A 22462-nucleotide genomic window follows, 5' to 3' on the forward strand; every position below is an offset into this window, starting at 1 on the left:
CGCCAGACAATAAAGATGTGATAAAGTGCGTGTAAAAGAGTGTTTGTGTGTGTGTATGTCTCCATAAAAGATGTGTTTGGAAGTGAAGTATTTTTTATATGTTGCCAATATTTATTTTCTAACACCCTGTTTTCATTTCAGTTAGTTGGGGGTTGCAAACCTTTATTTGCAATTTTAGTCACAATTATATTTTGTGAGATTATTTGCTGGAAGAGAATGGTATTTGAGTGATGGACTACATTTTTTCTCATCAGAGAATAAAACTTTTTTCCACCTTTCAATGTCCCATGTTTGATGCTCCTTGGCAAAGTCTAAACGGGCAGTTTTGTGGCGTTGAAGGAGACGAGGTCTTTGAATTCCTTTTTTTTGTTTTTAAACTCTTTTCCCACAGATGCCGTCTGATGGTTATTGCGCTGCAGTCGGCACCAGTAAGGGCCTCCGGCTCAGTGCAGGTGTGATTTTTTTGGGTCTACCACTTGACTTTTTTGTTCCATAATGCTCAGGATCTTTCAAAAAATGTAGAATGACTTTCTCACTGGTCCCAACCTCAGCAGCAATGGCACGCTGCGAGAGGCCTTGCTTATGCAGCTTGGCACTCCGACCACGTTGAAAAAGAGAAAGCTTCTTAGCGTTAGCCATCAGGAGGGCATGATGTGAATGCCTGACAGAAAATTACAATTTTGAGCACATTTTGACTTTTATAACCTGCGGTCTTAATCTTTTGATCAGCTGATAAACAGCCTATTCCAGTTTCATTGTTATTTTCAATAAATTACTTTTTCTAAGTGTTTTTTGTCTCACTCTCCCTTCTTGCTTTTGCATATTGTAGCTCTACTTAAACCCTCATTAAGATCCAAATGTGCAAAATGCAAATTCGAGCAATTTTTCAACCGGTCTTAAGATTTTGATCAGGAGGGTATATACACTGCTCAAAAAAAAATAAATAAATAAAGGGAACACTCAATTCACACTCAGTCAAAAGTGCTGCGCCATTATTCAAACTGTCCACTTTGGAAGCAACACAGATTGACAATCAATTTCACATGCTGTTGAGCAAATGGAATAGACAACAGGTGGTATCTTTTTCCACTTTAATTTAGAGTGTGACTCCAAATCCAGACCTGCGTGGGTTAATATATTTGATTTCAGTTGATAATTTTTGTTTGATTTGTTGTCAGCACATTAAACTATACAGTATATATATATATATATATAGATATAGATATATGCTATAGTATGACTCACTCGATGAAATAGATAGATGGACTACTTTCCTCACAACCAGTGGGGCAAAAAAATACATAAAAGCTTGGCCCGAGGTGGCACCAGAGGACAGGCTGTGTCAAACTAGCTTCCCCTCTGTGCGGCTGCCACAGTGCCACATCTCAGAGTCATACCCCACTCCCCTTGGGTGCACCATGGTTGCGCTCGTTTTCTTTCATTGCCATTATTTTTTGTAGCTGTTGAAATTCGTCTGTCAGGGTCCATGCCTTTGATAGCACTAATTTTAAAAGCATACAAGTTAGTCTACAAAGCAATACAAATGAATCATTCATGCTGATTGCAAACAAGTGGGTCCCATGGCTGCTATTGAAAGCTATCATTGATAGTTGTTCCAGAAAAACTAAATAACAAACTCATTTTTTACTTTGATAATGAATATGCAAAAATGGAAAGGAAAACGTCGCTTTCTTTGACCACATGGTCATGCATTAACAACTATACTGCACAGCTTGGCAGCAAGAGAACCAAAGTTGCAGTAAGGAGCTTTGCAAGCCAGCATTAATTGCGCTGGTGAGTTCATTGCGAACAACACTACGGCAAGTGTTTCACACCAACAACTGAGTAGCACAACCGACATTACTACAACACTGCTGTGTATATCAGACATGCATAGATTATTAATTACAAGTCAAACCTTGGTTTTCGCAAGCCCCAGTTTTCATATGATTCAGTTTTCGTGTAAAATTTTTGCCAAAATTTTGCTTCAGTTTTCATACAATATATATTACACACAAGAAACTAGCACGCTTGCCTGTGTATGGCTTTTCGGCACTACTTTTGTGCTCTATAGCTGACGTAATGTGAATTACTACTGTGCAATAAAGTTCTTATCTTAACCATCGAAGAAGATCAAATACATGTTTTTTGTGCCTAACTGTTTCCCAAGTATACTGTATTAGCACGTGTGTGAATGTATAAACGAGAGGCATTAATTTAAATTTCTTTTAGAAAGGCGCTTTATTAAAGCAAGTACATTTATTTGTATTCACTTACAGCGCAGCCTTGCCACATCCAACATGGCGGCTCAAGGCTCAGCGCTCGATGCGGCGTCTCCATATAAGGTTTTGACAACGCTTCCCAGCGTGCGTTGCTGTACTGTTGCTGTAAATGGCTGCTAAGTTACACGTTTAGAGCTCACATAGCTGTCGATATTTCTGCATTGTCTGCTGTTATCTACCCATTACGTTGCTGTGTGATGGAGTTGTTTTAGCTCTTTCTTTAAAGACACCGTGAGTAAGAATAGTATGTGGAATGGTAACCCCCCCTCACGGGGGTTTTCTATGGAGCTGGTAAGTACATTGTGAGCTATGTTGTTACTCTGTTTGCTAAATCTAGAGTTACTTCCTCCTTACAGGCTTGTGAGCGGCACAGTATTAACTACATGATTCAACAATGTTACAATTCTGCGACGTTGGTACCAAAAGCCCTATATCGGCTTTCATTGTAGAGAAAAACCGATACCAATGTTGGCCGATATCACATTTTTATTCCAATATTGGGCCGATAATTATCGTTGGCTGATATTATCGGACATCCCTAGTAAAAAGCGGTTTGGGCACATTAGGTTTAATATCATTCATCAACCTCTCAAAGTATGTCTTCGTTTTACTAATTGTTTGAACATTCTAAATTGTCATGCCAACAGTGTAATTAATGCCACTATGCAAGAGCACAAAAGAGGTTCCGTTTCTTTGAGAAGAGATGATGTCAATTTAAACCTGAGGGGAGAGTTTTGGGGCTAAAATTATTCAATTATGCTGAATTAAAACTCTAAAATCATACACAGTCGGGATGTGTAGCAAAGATCAACTTGTACTTATTTGAAAGTGCCTCTTCAGAATTGCCAGCATGCAAATGGCGTAAAATGTACCCGTGTTGAACGTGAGCTCAGCTGACTTTGACTACGTGTGACACTTCCTTCCCACTCAACTCAGAAAGAGGACTAAAATTACTGCTGAGACGTCATCCTCCAGAAGAATAATCTGCATCAATCCATGTTCCGTAAATTAAGATCCTCCTCAAGAAACTTCCTAAAATCTGCATAGGGAAAAATCAGAGGAGACAAGCGGTTCCTCCTGTGCATGCATGGGCGACATTACCGGGATCCATCATTTGGGCAACACGCTTGCTCAAGCTTTCTTTCCCTTTCATGGAGTACACCGCTAGTGATAGGAATGTTTGCCCTTGAAATCCCAGTTAATAAGCGGCTATGCTATGACATCCACAATTAGATCATCCAGCGCTGTCACATCTCATCCTGAGGAGAATGCCACCAGACAAAATTGGGAGTGGGCGCGAGCGAGCATCCTCACTGCCTCTGCCTTCCTTCACACATGTACACACACGCACACACAGTTGTGCACGCATGCACTTCAGAGGGCAACACAAAGACTTGAGTTCAATTTCCACAACCTGCGCTAGGCACTCCGCATGGACCCCGTTGAGAGTTGACACTGATGCTGACATGCAGCCTCCTGACGCAGGTAAGATGCTGGAGACTTTATAGACAAAGCAGCCTCGGGCAAGGATAAGATTGAGTTTGCTTAGATGAGACTTGTGATGCATAAACAATAATGAATTAGCAGGAATCTGTTCCCCATGACTGATGCCCGCAGACAGGAGGAACGGTGGAAATAAATGGCTGCCGCACTATTTACGACACATCTCCTGCACCGCCGTCACTCGGCCATCTTTGTGTGACAGGCCCGCGTCGGGCACAGTGGAGATCAGCGTGACGGATGGATGGCCAGGCAGCTGTTAAAATCTCTTGATTCAAACCCAGACTGGTGTGCCACTCAATGATCAATTGCATCCGTGTGAGACTGCCATCCACCTTAAAGTGACAGGTGAAGGAAGGAAGGGATTGGGGGGGGCTGGCACCTTTAACCTCTTGCCTTAAGCAGGATTACCACATTGCTTTCGACTGAAAACAGACTGTTTGCATGACAACTGGAATCTGGAACTTGGAAACCACTGAAAGCTGATCTGTAAAAAACACCTACATGTAAAAACAAAAGGTCACCTCAAGGCTCTGCTTTTCTTTTGATCACAGCTGCAAAATAATCCAAAACGGAAAGCGCCAGCATTTGATGAAGAAGGTGAGAAACACTACTGAATTCAAGAAATAACTGGCAAAAAAGGAAAGCGGTGTCCGTGTTGATCTCGCTGCCACATTCGGTCTTTGGCAACAATCACATCTTCAATGAAGGTAAAAGTAACCTTAAATGCTCATTTATCCCTTTCATTTGTCATTTATACGCAGTTACAATTGTTGTCTGTGTGTAAAAGTAAATTTAAAAACTATAAAAACGCGTTTTCTGTTAAAATTTTTGAGACTTGTGGTGTAACTCGGTACAGTTAGCAAAGAACTACAGAGTCAACCGCTGACAACATCATAAACGGGCGACGGAGCTGACTTCCAGCTCCTGTTTCCATGTATTAGCAAGCTAATAGGCTACTAAAAAGGACATTTTGCGATACGCATTCATAAAGAGCACTGTTGGACCCACGCAGTGTATTAATAACATGACAAGACAGGCCTCATATTGTACACTAATCGGGAAATGTACGCAAACCGAGGCAAAATTTTACAATATTGTTTTAGACATTTCTCTTGGAGATTAATAAAGTATCTATCTATCTATCTATCTATCCATCCATCCACCTTACCTATCAATCTACCAAGTGTACTTCATTTTTCCGGGTCATGAGGTTGTTGTAGCCACTTAGCTATTGCTAAAAAATTGTTGCTTGTTGTTGAGTTGAGTGGGGAGTAAGCCAGCTACCTCGACTCCTGTCTCGTTGCGAATCGCATCTCCACATTTGGTGACCCTCGACATGGGTAAAAACCTCGACTGACAACGAGACCGTGCCGGCGCCGCTACAAGCTAACAAGTTAGCTAACGTCGGTGCTATCTGCGGCACACCCACGCCCGTGGTTTCAGCATATCAAGATGAGTTCCGACTGAGAGGAACAACACAGGACGTTTTATTGGTTTTCCTGATAGGGAAAAATCGATACCGATATCAACCGACATTACATTTTTATGCCAGTATCGGGCTGATAGTATCGGTGACATCCCGAGTTGCTGTGGTAACCCCAAGACAAATGGAGATATCAAAGACTCCCTTTTTTCACCTGAGGGGTGCAGGGACAGTAGAAGTATACTTGGAAGCAAGAAGGCGGGAGACATTTTGGAAGAAGCCATGAAGAGAAAGGATGTTTACCTTTCCGGCCACTCCAGAATTGTATCTTTCTGCTTCAATCAATCACACTGAAAAATGAATTGGTGACTCTGACTTGACAGCCACTTGGTTAATTTTTTCTTACACAGTAAGAGATCTTGCGCTTTCACACCCATTGGCCAGACACAACCACAAATGGCCAACTTGGTACTGACAAGTTCATTTATACAGTCGTCCCTCGCTACATCACGGTTCGAACATCGCTCCCCAATTGAATCACTCCTCTATAAAACCTAATTTAGAAAGAAAGAAGACCAACAGTGATATCTGCTGCCACCTCAGCCCTTTTGGTGCCCTGCAACAATATGGAGGAGGAGGAGGGACCCTTTGTAGTATTAAAGTCCATTAGCGTATGACCACTTCGACATTACTCGTATACCGTACGTCAAATTCTAAAGCCATTCACCGACATAGAACACTGGAACAAGCAGTCGGTATGTATATGTGCAATGACATTGCCAACTACTGGTCTGGCGTGCAAATTACACTGCCTTTTAGCAAAACTGTCATCTGTACGTTATACAAAAGCAACAAATGTCGTTTTTTAGAACATTGTGGTCATGTAAACATACCCTTACACTGCTGCATACTACATCATACTGCCATTGCTCCCCTGAGAGAACTATGTAGATATTAGCAAGAGATGAATGCCTGTGCCTGTGACAGAGGTGTCTGGAATAAAAGCCAAAGATTCATTGAAAGATATGCAACACAGATAGTGAGAGACCTCGGGAGCACCACTGATCTGATGTAAGTTCAATCCAAATGTACTGGCCTAGCTGCAGTCAGGGTATTTATTATTTATTTCCTGTTTCAAAGTTAGCTGTCACTTGCTGCTGTATGTTGTGTCATGTGACATAGATAGTCTTTTATCTGACTGAGTCTGCCAAGGAGCATTTTCTTGCCTTCCTTGTGTTTTAGCCCACAACCAGAAGTTGTAGTGTACTTTCCAAAAAAAGTAGTAACAGACTTACTCCATCATGAATATAATTAGTTACCAGTGAGAATAATTACTTTTTTGAAAAACCTTCAAATATGTAAAAGCATTCGGATTTAGCTTCGTAGTGGCATGTGCGAGATGGTTGCTGACTCACATCGGACGCGGACAAACACATAATGTACACTTCACGTGTATGTTTTTGCCTTTTACATTAATGACGTTGAAGTGGTGCCTGCACTTCCATCCTGAAAATGCCAGTTTTAACTGGACAGATTGTTGCATCGAGTTCTCTTGTGTGGCTGCGGTGCGATGAGGTTTGTACCGACACCCACCTACTTCAACTCTTGGCTTGCCATGAAATCACACTCTACCTTTAACCAATCATCATTACTTGTGTGTCTGTGACCTTTCCACTCTAAACAAAGGAGGTGAATGATAAAAAAAAACCACCTTTTATTTTCAGCTCCTGTTTTGTGCCTGGCTGGCTAAGCGAGTCACAGAGCACATAAAAGATGTTAGATTTCTCAGCGGGAATATCCGATAATATTGGACAATGCCAATATTAGCATAAAAATGAGACATCGGTATTGTTTTTGTCAATATAGATATCGGTGCACGAGTGATGACGTCACGTTTCACACAGCAACAAGCTTGCTAGCTCGGTATGTCCACGGTCTGGAGTTATTAAGTTTCTCCCTTGGCGTCTTTCTTGAATATTTATAATCTAATATCACACCTCAGAAAGAATCACTCTTTCAAGAGTCACATGCAGAGTACCTGCAGCAAAATAATGAGCGAGAAATATCCAGCTTTCCAAGTTGTGTAGTTGCCAGCATTATATCATTGGATTCTCATTTGTGAATGTATTAAGAATAACCTGCCGTACTTGTTGATAGAAGGAAAGCATGTTATTTTAGTTAACAATTGATTTTTTGAAAGGACTTTTCTTGAGATAAAATGTTAAAAATAAATACGGCACTTTTATATTTGTCTTAATTTGCATAGTGTTTATTGTGAAAAGCTGCTACTAATATCGGTATCGGTAATGAAGTGCTGGACAATGTCGGTATGTCAGATAACGGTAAGAAAGCCAATATCAAGCATCACTATATACAGTGTTAGTGCATAATAACGCCGTACATCTGACTGCCTGTAACAGTGTTGTAACATTCGAAATAGCAATTAATAATAGATTACGCCGTTACTCACAACACTGGCCTACACACATTCACTATGAACAACACACAGCCATAGATAGCCAGACAGACAGACAGACAGACAGATAGATAGATTTAAACTTGAGGTAACAGTGGTTACTGCATCTATCTATTTTTTGCTGTGTTGTAGATTTGAGCTTCGTTTTCTCGCCGCCTTCTGAGTCCTGTAACTGCATAATGTATATGCCGGGCAGGTAATATTGTGTTTTATGTCTCTACGGGCGTTGATAATGCTGCTAGAGCACATTTTGGTTCACGGTGCAGTTTTTTTTCGGCTTCCTTTCCTCAAGCTGTCACACAATAACAACGATGGATGAAGCTGAGAGGTGTGCAACGTGACGCCACACATGATAGAATGGTGCAACCTGAAGGCAGCTGGAAGCTTTAACATGCTTTCATTAACTGCCAAGTCACATATGTTAAGTTTAATAAGGCGTGCTTGTTTTATATAGGCTAGCTTTAAATAGCGACTCAAGGGGATTTATTTTGAAACACATTCTTATTATAAATATTGCATGGGTTCAGCACCAACAGATATGTGTAATTTTGGATTTTTGTGGACACATACAGTATGGCCATATTATCATGAATGTACCTGTTACTACATGGTCAGCATGTGCAGAAAACTATAAAACGTTGTTGGAGGTTTTTGAAGGTGTTTTAATAGCGGTTTGTGTAGGCGGCATAGGTGTATCCCATTACGTGCACTACTGAGCTGTCGCTTTTTATCTGTTTTTATATCTTTAAAACACACAGAAAAGAGAAAGACATTTGTGATCATGTCTCATATAAGGGCTGTCAATGATGGGTAAAATTCCAAAAAAGTGCAGTTTTCCTTTACATCTGTTAGACCCAAAGAAGAAAAGCATTTCAAATTTCACTTAAAAAAACAAATCCACAATGCCATCTTTACTCCGTATTGACCAAGTTGTTACTTTTTCCAGAGTGACAAGTCATCTTATGTTGCGGGTCTAAAGCAGGAGTGTCCAAAGTACAGCCCGGGGGCAATTTTCTGCTTATTCTTCATTGGCCCATGTCCCATAGATAGTATACTAATAACTAATTGTGATAACTTGCAATGAGTACCATAACAGTGCTCTGGAGGACTTTTGGCCCACTCAGCTTTGCAGAATTGTTGTAATTCAGCCACATTGGAGGGTTTTCCAGCACAAACTTTTTTTAGGTCATGCCACAGCATCTCAACAGGATTCAAATCAGGCTACTCCAAAGTCTTCATTTTGTTTTTCTTCAGCCATTCAGAGGTGGACTTGCTGGTGTGTTATGGATCATCGTGCTGCTGCAGAACCCATATTGGTTTCAGCTTGAGGTCACAAACAGATGGTCGGATATTCTCTGACATTTTTTTGGTAGACAGCAGAAGTCATGGTTCCATTTACCACAGCAAGTCTTTCAGGTCCTGAAGCAGCAAAACAGCTCCAGACCATCACACTACCACCACCATATTTTACTGTTGGTATGATGTTCTTTTTCTGAAATGCGGTGTTATTTTTATGCCAGATGTAATGGGACAAACCCCTTCCAAAAATGTCAACTTTTGTCTCAGACCACAGAGTATTTTCCCAAAGGTCTTGGGGATCATCAAGATGCGTTCTGGCAAAATTGAGACGAGCCTTAATGTTCTTTTTGTTCAGCAGTGATTTTCGTCTTAGAACTCTGCCATGCAGGTCATTTTTGCCCAGTGTCTTTCTTATGGTGGAGTCATGAACGCTGACCTTAACTGAAGCAAGTGAGGCCTGCAGTTCTTTGGATGTTATTGTGGGATCTTTTGTGACCACTTGGATGAGTCATCGCTGCACTGTTGGGGTAATTTTGGTTGGCCAGCCACTCCTGGGAAGGTTCACCACTGTTCCATGTTTTTGCCATTTCTGGATAATGTGGTTCGCCGGAGTTCCAAAGCTTCAAAAATGGCATTGTAACCTTTTCCACACTGATAGATCACTTTTTCACACAGGGCGAGTCTGTGCCGTGTGCTAGCTTGGTGTTAGCTTGTATTCCTCCGCACGTTTCTCTCCTTGGTTTACGGTCTCGACACCCCTTGCAAGCACTTCTGTACCAAGGGGTGGTGTGTAGACTCAGTATTGTGGACCTCTCAGAAGTAATTTTTAAAAGATTTTTAAAGTAATTTTTTTTATCTTTTTATGATGATCAAATAAATAACCATCAAGAAGCTAAGTAGGAACATTTTGTCTTAAAATGTTTTTTTTTTTTAATGGTTTTGAAAGGACGGATCTTCTAATATTCAGGGTTGTTCGGGTCAACACGGTAGTACTGGTCCATAACATGTTCATGGTTTTACTTTCTTTCAAACATGAATACATTGGAGTGCAACTCATGTTTACAGTCACATAAATCAACATGTCTGATATAGAGCAAGAAGAGGCAGAGCTCCTACCCCTTCTCTTCTACGTATCACAGCAATTTCTAGGACATTTGTTCACTTCCTGTGTTCAGTATACACTAGTTACCAATTTTGTGGTTTGTTTAACTCTGCTTCACCCGTGAAAGAGCTCTGCTGCTCAAATGTCTCTTGATATTTACTACCAGTTTGGTAATAGTCTCCAAGATGTTCAAATGTGGATGAAAAGAACCCCCTTAACAGCCTGTAAGGAAACGGCGGGGGTGAGGGGTCCAGGAGGGAGATACCTTTAGTCCAAACATTGTCACTGTAACAGCATGTGACCTCTGGAGAACACACAACATTAACACTTGTTGGCATGTCCACAGATTTTATGCCTGGATATAAGCGATGACAATATGCCGCTTGGGAGTATCTTTTTAAAATGAAGGCATGCATTTAGTATTCCCGTGATGGGTATTTAAGTGAGAGGCATTTGTTTATCTTGTCTTGAAATGCAAATGTGGAAGAAGGGCATCCAGACTTGACAATATGGAGGCAGACCTGTCAAAAAGAGATGCAGGAATTGGCCTGAAGCTCGCTGAACTGAACCAGGATTGATGACTTGTGTTGTCATGGGAATTTAGTGGGAAATTGTATGGAATGGTCCAATTCCACAAGCATGAGCATCACTGTGCCAGCTGCTACATTTTAATATTTAAAATATATTAGAATGAAAAGCTAGGCTGCATTATTTTCATAAAAATATAACTTTTTCTAAATTAATTACAATTTAAAAAATAAGAAAACGGAATTAGGGTGCATTATTTCCATAAAAATACTATATGTGTGTTAGGATATTTCAAAATAACAAATATTGTGAGAATCTGTTAGAACACATTATTTTATACTGTATTCAACTACACAGATATTACTTTGGAAAATATGTTAAAAATTCTCTCACGACGCGGGGCATTGAAAAGAATGTGATTCTGACGATAGCATAACACATTTAATACTTTTGTCAGACAATGGCTGCAAGACGAACACACCCACAACGCCCCTGACCACACCTCACTCCCGGAGCAGAACACCCATAAGTGAATTGATGCTAGCAAGTACGTAAACGGAGCCTAACCAGCAATAAAAAGGCAGGTGCAAGAAAAGGGCAAACAAATCAGCCAGTCTACTAGCAGGGACACCCTATTACCAGGTGTTAGACTTGGCCCCATAGCTGCATCTGCTCCTGGTGGGAGACTACATGTGTTTCTGTTACAGCCAATCAGCTTTCACTAGAGCAGTCACACTGTCATTTTACACAGCATCGAATATTCCAATTTCCTGAACAGCAGGACGATGGATGTGCAGCAATTTAGATGGGAGTCGAAACCGGCCTTGATCATATGGGAAGGTTCAAGTTACCCTTCTTCCTCATTCTACTTCCTGGGCTGTCAAATGCACTGAAATAACACAGCATACTTTTAGTTAAGCAGAATATTATTGCTCCTTAATAATTCATGCACAGGCCAAAACATCCATTTCAATCTCACAACAATATTTTCTTTATAATGCCTCGTACAAATCAGAAATCTGACGGGGTTTGCCAAGCCCAAATTCAGTGCCTGACGCTGGAGCTTTTCAGCAACATTGCCATCATCGCGTCTCCCTGTCTGACAGGCCGCAATGTGCCAACTTTGGCTGAATCCTGAGTAGGATCGAGCTAACAGAAAATTACAGACCACGCTCCATTCCGCCTACTGGAACACCTGTGGTGAAAATAACGGGCAATTTCAGCATCTAGTCCACGGATATATGGTGATATCAGAAGAGCGCTGTTCGAAACGGTGGCCGCTCGGAGCCACTCTGGAAAACAAGTGGCATAATGACCCAGATTGCGACATAACCTAGCGCACGCTGCGGGTGTCACAGCTCTGACTTCAGGGCTCCTGGCTATGTGTTTTACTTTGTGTGGATGGGACTATTTTATTGCAGCAACGCCCCTTAGAAATAAAGTGCAAATCCTGAACTGGCCCAAGGTGTAGAGAGACAAAGATCTCAACAGTGACCTTTTTTTTGTGTGTGTCTTCACCATCCAGGGACATAATCCCTGTTTGGCTGTGCAGCTGGCATGCAATTGAGTCACGCGTCAGCCCTGATTAGAAGCAGCAGTGGTCCGCGGGCCCCATTCCTCTGCCAGAGCCAGGAGAGGGAAAAGGCCAGGGCCACCACATTCAGTCTGTGGATGTGACCTTGCTGGGCTATGATAGAGAGGAAGCGACACAATTCGCAATGCCACACAATATCTTTAACCTTCTACTTCGCCACTATACATGCGCAAGTCACTGACTAACACTGCACACGCACACACACACACACACACACACACACACACACACACACACAAACACTATGTCAACTCTGCGATTAATTCCAGCAGTCTCCTCCTCCATGCCATCCAATCATCCATCTCTCTTTGCATATTGGCTGCTGCTTTTGTGTGAGGTATCTTAATTTCAAATATGATTTCCTTTTCATGCTCAGCAGCTGCTATGCTAATTTAAAAGAGATAGTGGCTTAAAGAGAGTCCAAATACCCAGCTGAACGAAGAGTAACCATGTACCATACACCCAAATTCTATTCAGCAAAGTAAATTAGAAGTAACACTATCCATTACCTTATTTTATTCTTCTTTTTATCACCACTCTATAATATTTGTCGTCTTTGTTAGTTAGTAGGATTACGCAAAGATGACTACTACAACTGTCATCCCTCTTTGAACGTGCCAGGCAACAACCTATTAAAATTTGCTGCACGGATAATGACGCAGATTCAGGATTTCCACTCTTGTTAACGTTACATTTTTCATCATTTTGCCTAATTCCTCTGTGAATAATGCATTGCTTGATGAAAAATGCAGCAATACGCAGGCGGCGAGTATCCAAGAAGGCGTACGATTTAGAGGTTAGGCTTGCATGTGTTTTTTTTTTGTTTTTTTTTACTGAAAAAAATGTGAATAGAGCTTCTTTCTTGAAGTGGTATCACCGACTACTGGCCTGGCATCCATACTACAGCATTTTTCAGTTTTTGCTTTTGTTTTGTTTTGCCACTTGTGCATTTTTTAAGCAGAAACTGGCATCCATCAATGTATCTTTCCTAAAATACTGCACAGAATACTTATGGTTCAGCACAATACTATAATACGCAATACTATAAATACTAATGCCTTTTCTGTGACTCTACAGCTGAACAATATTATAAGATTTTAAAATAACTAACAAACTAACTAACTATGCTATTGTCAACATTGTCTGAGATTTACTTCTTAAAAGGAGCAAAGAAAAATGACTACAGAACAACAAAATTAGGCTTAGTCACAATTTTACTTGTGTCTATTTTGTTTACTAATAATAAACATCAGATTATAGTACACATTCCTTTAGATTACTAAATTGGTCCAACAGCGATGTAGTCTGCGGTGTGCTTTTTTTTCTTAAGTCTGCTGTTAGAAATGTTTTATTTCTCATGTTTTCACAAGTCAACTTTATTTGGGTTTATTTCCTTACATGGAAAACAGGGGGTGTTACCCATGCAAATAAGGAGCAGATGGCAAACTGTTGAGTTCTGCACAGGCCATATTAATAAAATGCACAATTTAAGAATTCATAAATCCCGCATAGAGTTTTTCACAAAAAAATCTTACGGACACGCAGTAGGACATCGGTTTTCGTTATTAATTCATTACATGGGGTCTGAAACTATTTTTCCAATAGGAAACAATGTAAATCCAATTAATCCATTCCAGACACCCAAAAATGTTAACTCAAAACACTTTTAACGAGAACAATAGTTTTACATGCAGAAAACAATTCAAAATTCATATAAATGACACATAAAAGGGATAAACAAACATTTAAGCTCACTTTTACCTTGATTGAAGACTTGTTGACAAAGACAGCCCTGAGGGGGAGAACCACACGGACAACACCTTCGTATTTTAGTTAATTCTTAAATTCGATAGTGTTCCTCACCTTATGTATCTTTGTTTGGTGTCATTGTGGGTTATTTTGCAGCCGTACTTAATAAAAACTGCAGAGACTTGTGGCATAACTGTGTTACTTAGCAAAAAAAACGGACAGTCAACCAGTGATGATGTCATAGAGTGGCGACGGAGGTAGGGGAGGATGATTTCCGGGTGGGACTCGAGAGCAGGTAACACACACGTTTTGTAATAAAGACACGTTAGGAACACAATTGGACTCACGCGGTGTGTTAATAACGCCACAAGACTGAGACACCAATTCATGGGATTCTTTGTTTGGGCACTCGAGTCTGCAGAATGATACACGGGTAAACTGACTAGTTTGTGTAACATTCTCATTTGAGTTAGCCAAATGAATGAACCTTACAGGATGCCGTAGTATTGTGTATAGTAAGTATCGCGAGTTTTGGTGTTGGGTGTGTGATTCAAGATGGCTGAACAAGCAAACAATGCTGGGATTAGTCTGTCCACATCGTTTCTAATACCACAAGATTCAACATGCCGAAGCGTAAAATACAATAGTTTGTTATGTGTAATATTGTACAACAACCAAGACAGTGTACGAGAAACGAGGCAAAATTTTGGCACAAATTTTTCATACAATTTTTTTAAATCATACAAAAACTGGTGTATTCGAAAACCGAGATTCCACTTAGTAGATGTTTTAGTAGACTTAAAAAAAATCCCTTTTTTATGAGGTTGGTGTGTTGTAAACACTCTTAGTTCTGACCTTATTTTTTAACTGTTATCATCAAAATTACAAACACATTCCCAAAAATGTCATAGGAAGCATCTATGATGACAGTTGTCTGGTGAATCAGATGACAAGAGTGTTAAAAGGTGCCACTGCACTGGTAAAATCCTGTATTTGTGCCAGATTAGGGCTGACATGAGCAAAAACAACAAACACAGCCATTGTTGTGAGCTGAAAATATACATGAAGCATGAGTGTTGGGGAGAAAATATGCAGTTCAACAAAAAGGAAAGCTAGTTGCTGTTATACTGCCAGCTAAAAATACAACAATACTACATGCTCACACACTCAGCATTGCAGGAATTTGCCTCATTGTTAAGGTGGCTCTCATTTAGGGGGGAGCTCACTTAGGAGCAGAATAGCTTTTAAACAAGTGTCTGAGCACACCCGGTAGACAATCAACAGTTCAGACAAGCAATATCGATATATTGTACTCTGCAACAGATCTGAGATTCAAAACGCAATTCTACTGCACAGGGAAGCAAGACAATAAAGGAACGTGGTGGGTTGCTCCTGTAACCCGATTCAGGTGGACAGGAAATCAGCGCGGCCCTGTGAATAATTCTCCCTCACTCTCATGAAATGCAATGTGCTGTCGTTGGGACTAGAATTTGCAAAGCAAATATCAGAGGAGCTGCCGCAGCAGCAGCAGGGTGCATCAGGGAATCATGTGAGGGACATAAGCCTTATGACTGATGATCAAAAAAACTACTTAACACATAGTATACACAGTTTGATTGACTCTCAGAGAGATATTAAGTAACAACTCATTTAATAACATGTCTATCAGTGTTCTGTACAGCTTGTCCCGTTCAGGGGTGGAGGCTATCCCAGCTGACTGAGGGTGAAAGATGGACTATGGTCACAAGTCAATCACAGGGTGATAGTGAATGGGGCATTGAGACAAAATTTAGCTTTGTGAACCGCTATTCTAGCAATGAGCACTTAAAAATACCTTTGCAGTTTGTGTAGCACCCGCAGTGTTTAATATTGTGGGGAAGTGAGAATATCAAAATATTAGACACTACCCACAGTATGATGCAGTGCAGGAAACTACAAACAGGATTACAGCATTGACCTGAATATAAGACGTCCTTTTATATTTGGGACCTAGAGACGCATGCACGCAAAACAACAAGTGGCGCCAAGCAACTTCTCTTCAAGTGAGTCACAGCTTTTTTTCCTGTCACTCACACTGACACACGTGACCTAGAGAATTGCAGCTGCGACATAGAGACACGACATGAAAAAGTGTCCCAAATTAGCAAAAAACAGAGGAGGAGTTATGATCCTGATTTTAAGATAATGAAGCAGTGTCATCAAAAATGCAGCCAAGAAATAGGATACCATTTTTGTATTGTATCTACTATTATTTCAATGATATTGAAAACATGATTTTAAAAAACACATTTTACACTTACAGCGAAACAAGTGTCGTCTTATATTCGGATCAGTGGGGTAATACATGTATTATAGCACAATTAGCTTTGGATTTACAGCCTCCCAACCGACCCAATAGAGTGGCAAGTACGCTTTTCGGAAGTTTTGCTTGTAACATCCACACACACTTGTCAGCTGCAGATTGACATGTGAATGTTTTTTTTTAAATCTTTTTAATAAAAAAATATTTGGATGTGTTCAAACTCTACAGTACTGTACACCTCCTCAAGCGGCCCACCCTGCTGAACTGACACTATGTGGAGGCAGCAGGAGCTTCCTATGGAGGCGTACTTGCTGGCCTGCAGCTTTCTCATTCTTACCACACAGAAGTTTTCCTAATTTTAGGTAGAAAAAAAAAACACAAGTGAGACCTTTTCTACGAATCTCGGAGGTGGCCAGTCCTCTTAATAATAGATATGCTCCCAGCAGCATTTGAAGGGGGCTGTATGCAGCACCTTCACCTCACTTTTAGGCCAAACAGAGCTATAGTAACATAATCACCACACAATGAGAGTGATTGGCTCTAGTTTTTGCTGGTGGCTGCAGTCTTGATGCAAATCATCATCCAACAGCAGCACCACCGTGCGCTGACTGCATGTCTTCCGGCATGCAATTAATAAGCGACCTCAGCCTTGTTTGTGCTCAATTTTTTTTTTTTTTTTTTTGGGGGGGGGGGGGTGCGCCTCTCCGGCATCGCTGATAAGAAACCATCTGCCTTGTAGTTAAAACTGGACATTCTATCGCTTTTTTTTTACACGAGTTCTCCAGCAAGGCGACACCTCAGAGGAAAAAGTGCAAATAATTGGCGGAATTGGAATAGCCTCTAACAATAACAACAACTCCGGACTGGTGACTTTGGAAAAAAAAACACACATTTACACATAAAATATCCGGCGGTGTTTTTCTCATTGGAAGCTCATTAAGAGGGCTCATTGTGCGGCTTGAGTGTGGGAGGTGTGCGGTGTCATTTACCTGTGCATCATCCGGCGATCCGACACACAAGCGATGTTTTTGGGGGGTTTTGTATTCCGGCCGGCCAAACAGAGCACAAAAGAAGAAAAATCCTGTATCAAGATGAGATAAAAGGAGCATACATTAAAAAAAAACGTGATGTTAATCTTCAGACTGGTATAGCGTTCTTTCTTATCTGCTCTATGTGTGGAGGAAGGCGAGAGCAAGGGAAGCCCTGAGCCGCTCCGTGCAGACAAAGATGCTTCCTCTCCTCCGCAGCATCCTCCTCCCCATCCTCATCATCAGCCTCAGCATCGGGGGCCGCCTCTCCCCTGACACTTGATGCTAATAGTTGGCGAGGTAGCTCAGCCGGGTTGAGGGCGCGGTCAGCCGTTGTGGACCAATGGAGCTCAGCTCACTGTTATACCAACAAGCACGACCGTCATTATAAAGGCATTCGACGGGCGTTCAAGCACAGGGTGTGTTGTGTGTATGCTTACCATAACATCCTATTAGTCGGGTTGCCTGTTAAACACAATGCATCAAGGGACAATAATGTAGAAATTAAACTTGGTACCAATTTAAGCATAGTCAGTGTACGGCTTGTATAACAGGATCGATTTGCCATTATTGTCTGAATAGCTGGCAACACAAGTGAGCATGGACTGTACATGTTGAAATTGTGTCCAAAGTGTCAGTATTTAGTATGAGCATCATTATCACTGCCTTAATCCTCTTGAAACTCACCAGAACTGCTACCAAAATCCTTTTCCCCTCCTCTGTGATGACATCACTGGTGGACATCATGCACTCCTTCACCAGTCTTCTGCTTAAGTGGGTTCAGGTCTGGAGGAGACATACATGGCCACCCCATCACATTCACCTTGAACTTCCTCAGCAAGACATTTGTTATCTTGAAGGTGTGTTTGGACTCGTTATCATGTTGGAAAACTGCCGCGCGATCCAGTTTCCCAAGGGTGGGGATCATGCTCTGTTTCACAATGTCACTGTGCATTTTGGAATTCATGTTTCTCTCAATGAACCGCAGCTCCCTCAGTGCCAGCAGCTCTCATGCAGCCCCAGACCGTGACGCTACCACCCCCATGCTGGACTGTAGGCAAGGCACAATTATTGTGCTGCTAGCTATTTAGACAATAATGGCTGTGCGTTGAGTCATTGTCAGTGGATAGTGAATCTATACTGCTATACAAGCTGCACACTCACTACTCTAAAGTATATCCAACTTTCATTTGTACAGTATTGTCCCTTGAAAAGACATATTGGAATAAAAATGGTTGCTTATTAGTGTGGGATGTCACTTTTGTGACATACAATATAGTAAGACTTGAGCAGCAATGTGAACCCATGTTTCAAACACATCGGCTATAGATTCTGCATTTGGCAACCGTTTCAATTTTAACACAGAAAATCCCACTGACACATATATCTATGCCAAATATCATCAGATTAGGTTGTAATGTGTTGTGCTTTTATTGTAGGATTGTATTACATTCCTTGAATCCAATAATATTGTGAAAACAGACAAAATTGAACCTCCTCTTCCTTGTCGCTGTTCATTCATTGATACAAACCTTGGTGGATGCCTTTTCTCTTTTATATTTTTGCAAAGGCAGAATTTTGGATAGAGTTCTTGTTGGAGCTAATTAGATTTATACAGTGTCCCAAATGGCATGCCAGGTGAGAGATGCCACCAAGGTTGCACGTAGCAAATTTGTATAGAAGGAAACCACTTCAAATGTAATTATGAAGTCTGCTATTGGAAATGCTCTATAAAGTCACATCCATCCCCTTCAGGGCTAAGTATATACACATTTCCATTAAGATCATCTAGGGGGACTGCAGTGCAGTTTTTCCACATGAGATTTACACAGAAACATCAACAAACACACCAATGAAAGCGCAAATAACGGGATAAAAAGAACACCGGTAAATACAGTAGAGCAAATGGTGCTCTAGCATGATAACACAATACAACAACCACCCTATGGTAGCTTGCTACAGATGGCAGAGTTTTGGTGTTTTATTTTTGCAGAATATTTTACCTTTTAAGTGACAGCACAACCCCCCTGAAGCCTGCCGAGGTGTGCTTTTAAGGGCCTGAGCCTTCCCTGTGAGATATAAAGTCAAAGCTGTCTCGCATTTGTGGATGACGTATGAATTATGAATGTGCTCAAATGTGGCTTCTTTTTCCCCTCTTGAAAAACAATTCAGCATGAGTGGGTAAATGGGGTGGATACTTTGGAAACCACATCTGAAAATTACCAAGTTTAAAAAATACATTATTAAATATATATGCTTAAAAATGTATTTATAAATCCAAATTATAGTATATATATTGCTATCATATATTTATTGTAATATCTCGTAATGTCATGCATTTTAATTCTAATAAGAGTCTTGTGTATTTCTTTAGTAGTAATACAGTCGTCCCTCTCCACGTCGCATTTCGAATTTCGCAGTTTCACTCTGTCACAGTTTTTCAAAAATATATTGATTAATAAGTCATGCTGTTTCATGGTTGAATATGGACTATTATCAGTCAAAAAAATGTGCATTTTGTTACGTGAAAATGGTACTGTGATGTTCAGTGAAACACACAATCATTAGACTTGATCGCCAGAACAACAGACTTTTATTGCAGGTTTGAATAACCTCACAACAGGCACCATAATCCCAAATAAAAATCCCTAATAAAAACACAGGCTACTGCTGAGGCAGCAACCCACGGCAACTCAACTCTGAACTCCTGACATCACTTCCTGTCCACCACTCACTCTGCTCCCCTAGGGAACACATTTATAGCAACACACCCAAGCACAAGTCTTATTTATATCTAAAATGGCTTATTTACTCTTATTAGGTCTACTATATTGGGTAATACGAGCGTAAAGGTGACTATAGGGGTGTTATTTTATGTCTACAGGGCTCTAAAAATGAAAAAAAAAACATATTTATAAGATTGTAAACAGGTTTTCTATGCCATAACTACAAAAATATTCAATTTATAAATAACTTTGCAGGTCTGGAACGAATTAATGATAAACGAGGGATTACTGTATTACTATTTCTTGATAGCTTTACTGTGCCATTCTAGAAGACTTGTTTAAAATGTTTTTCTTCTTCGCCTTCTCAGACGATTGGAATATGATCACACTTAAACTCTCAATCTTCCAAATGGATTAAACCATCAAGGGCTTGTTTTGCAACAAGATAATCATCACAAATACATGGCTTGTAGAAAAGTTCAAATGCACTGAGGACACAGCTGACATAGCATGCTTATGTGGATGTGCTGTTTTTCCAGTGGTACTTGCGACTTGGAAAATGTTACATTTAATGTGGGATTTACAGTTTACAGCTCCAGCTTGAGACCGTCAAGGCAGCTGAGCAGAAGTATTAGTATCAGTCTGATGGTCAAGACGTGATCGCTATCTTTAAAACTGACAAGTTCCCAGTGTGACGCACTTAACATCAGCCTCAGGTTGAGAATGCCACACACATGCACCAGCTAACACTGGAAACCGGCATTGTCAACGTGATAATGAGCATAACAATAATGAGCATAACAGTGTTTCTAATCAAAGCTCCACTTTGCCCAACACTGCCTACTTTTGCATCATCAGATATGTTTTAAATGAAAGCGGTCAGGCGGAACTATCAGACACTGAACCCTCATGCAGCAAAGTACAGATAATGCAAGTCTGTGTTTTACTTCCTTGCACATAATTACGATTGTGCTCAGTCAATCAGGCTGTTATCCTTTTTTCCTCCCCTTGGGTTGCTATCACTCTCAGGCCAATAAAAACGACAAAGTTACATTGCCTTTCTAACTCTTAGTGTGCTGTTAAAGAAACATGCCGAGGGAATGGGCATTATAAATCCTATTACTGATTTTTGATTGCTTTTGTTGATCTTTTAAGATTTGATTGATCAGTGAGGTTACTTTTGTCTTAGAGGCATAAAGGATTTCACTTCTTGGAAACAACCAGCAGAGGCTGCATTTAATACAGACCCAACTTGTTGACTGCCTAAACAAGCTGCTGTAAAAGAATACAGGAAGAGAGTCAAGTTAAGTAGTGACTATGTTTACATGCAGTCAGTATTCGAGTTAAGGGCAATATTAAGGTTTCTGAAACATTCGGAATAACCCGTTTACATGTCTGACGTGAAAAAAAATCCTGAACGGACAATGTTTTGACGGACGGTAAACGTCATGACGCAAGAGCGTCATTTCCGCTTCTTCTTTCTGTATCCAAAAACAACAACACCGGCACGGCAGCGGATAATGAACACATTTATTTGCATTTTGGTGCTGGTACTGACCCACCACCAGTACTTCACACTATTCTGTCTCACTGTCTTCATTAATGGAAGGCGAGAACATGAAGAAATAGGAAATGGAGCCATCCACAACCATGCCAGAGCCTCCCGGACACTTTTGAAGATGTGGTCGTACAAACCCTGCTTTGCGTAACTGCTTGCTCACCTTCTGATAGATTCCGCTATTGCGGTATTGTCTACCGTCAATAAAAGACATAATGTTCCTGTCTTTCACCACATTAACGAGGTGGCTTGTTTCCCCCTCGCTCCAAAAGTGTGGGGTTTCGCGTGTCGTCATGCTGACAAGTAGTTCCTGCCAAAGACACAAGATTCTTTATGAATAGAACATGCGCAGAACACAAATGAATGTTCCTTTCGATCGGGATATCCCGATATGCGTAAAAAGGAGCAACCCAGGGGTAATACTCGGGTTTTTAAAAAACGGAATATGAGCATATTCACATTGGTTGATTTTCTGTGCGTGAGTCCGTGCTTAAATTTTGAAAGTTTAGAAACCACTTTTATTCTTAATTCAAGACAAATATATATGAATCTGTTGTTGAAGAATAATCAAAATAAGATGTTCGCTTTGTTATTAGAAAAAATTACTCATTTCTGGCAAAAACATACAGTATCTTCATGAGAATTAGTTAGCTATACTCTCTTCACATAAGATTATTTTTCTCAAGTGAAACTTGCTAGACAAGATATTTTTTGTTTTTAGGAACAAAAATAAGAAACGGTTGCTGAAAATGGGACTTTTTTACTTTCTTGAAATTCAGTTTTTGCAGTGTACTGCGATACAATGGATTGTAAGTTATATTGAATTTTCATGTCTATAGTATTGCCCCTTGAGAAGATAAAATGTTTGCTGAGATGCCAGGTGTGTTCTCAT

The 22462-nt window shown here is 40.6% G+C and overlaps 1 protein-coding gene across 10 annotated transcripts in view; it reads right to left on the reverse strand.

The window, feature by feature from the left end:
• The window catches only part of LOC129169290 (neurexin-2-like), a 217883-nt gene that overhangs the window by 186302 nt on the left and 9119 nt on the right, over window positions 1–22462 (reverse strand). For all 10 annotated transcript variants that reach the window (XM_054755575.1, XM_054755578.1, XM_054755577.1 and 7 more), the window contains exon 2: window positions 17248–17644. The gene's annotated coding sequence lies outside the window, so the exon portion shown is untranslated. The remainder of the gene's footprint in view (window positions 1–17247; window positions 17645–22462) is intronic.

The sequence above is a fragment of the Dunckerocampus dactyliophorus genome, chromosome 16 (assembly GCF_027744805.1).
Source record: "Dunckerocampus dactyliophorus isolate RoL2022-P2 chromosome 16, RoL_Ddac_1.1, whole genome shotgun sequence".
Classification (NCBI taxonomy): domain Eukaryota; kingdom Metazoa; phylum Chordata; class Actinopteri; order Syngnathiformes; family Syngnathidae; genus Dunckerocampus; species Dunckerocampus dactyliophorus.